Source organism: Sinocyclocheilus rhinocerous, unplaced genomic scaffold (genome assembly GCF_001515625.1).
Source record: "Sinocyclocheilus rhinocerous isolate Xijiao unplaced genomic scaffold, SAMN03320098_v1.1 scaffold603, whole genome shotgun sequence".
NCBI lineage: Eukaryota > Metazoa > Chordata > Actinopteri > Cypriniformes > Cyprinidae > Sinocyclocheilus > Sinocyclocheilus rhinocerous.
In genome coordinates this window covers 20027-20640 of record NW_015656630.1, presented here as the reverse complement: position 1 = coordinate 20640, position 614 = coordinate 20027, and the positions used below count along the sequence as shown (strand labels likewise).

At 45.8% G+C, this 614-nt stretch overlaps 1 protein-coding gene across 1 annotated transcript in view; it reads left to right on the top strand.

Moving 5' to 3' along the window:
• The window catches only part of cxadr (CXADR Ig-like cell adhesion molecule), a 61261-nt gene that overhangs the window by 59072 nt on the left and 1575 nt on the right, over positions 1-614 (top strand). The window lies entirely within an intron of this gene.

The window sequence follows — 614 nt, the reverse complement described above, 5'->3', positions numbered from 1 at the left end:
TTCTCCTCTATGCCCCACCTTTCTGAAACGCATCGATTTTTACAAAGCTCATCGTTCTGAAAAGCGAGGTGTGCTCTGATTGGCCAGCTATCCAGTGCGTTGTGATTGGCCAGCTATCCAGTGCGTTGTGATTGGCCAGCTATCCAGTGCGTTGTGATTGGCCAGCTATCCAGTGCGTTGTGATTGGCCGAATAACTCAAGCGGGTGACGGAAATTTTACGCCCCTTACCATACTGTGATGCCGTGTCCCGGCGCGACGAGACAAAACCAATAAAACCCATTACAAACAAGGCATTTGTTGCATCCAGTGGGGACATACTGTAATTACTGATTATAATGACTTATACTGTCTTTTTACGCGTTGTGTTGTGTATCGCGCCGCGTAAACATGAAACCATGTCTGCATTTGTGAGCGGAGAAACGACAAACAACAAGCACTACTCTACACTGCTCAAAACTTGCGTTTGAATAGTCAGGGGCAAATTCTTTAAATATAAAAAACTTACTTACAGGCTGAGTCAGAAGTGCCAGACTGTCCTTGCAAGTTGGAACTGCCCCACTTTATAGAAACAGCCTTTAGCACAGACCCATTGTATGCTACTCTGCAGGTTCAG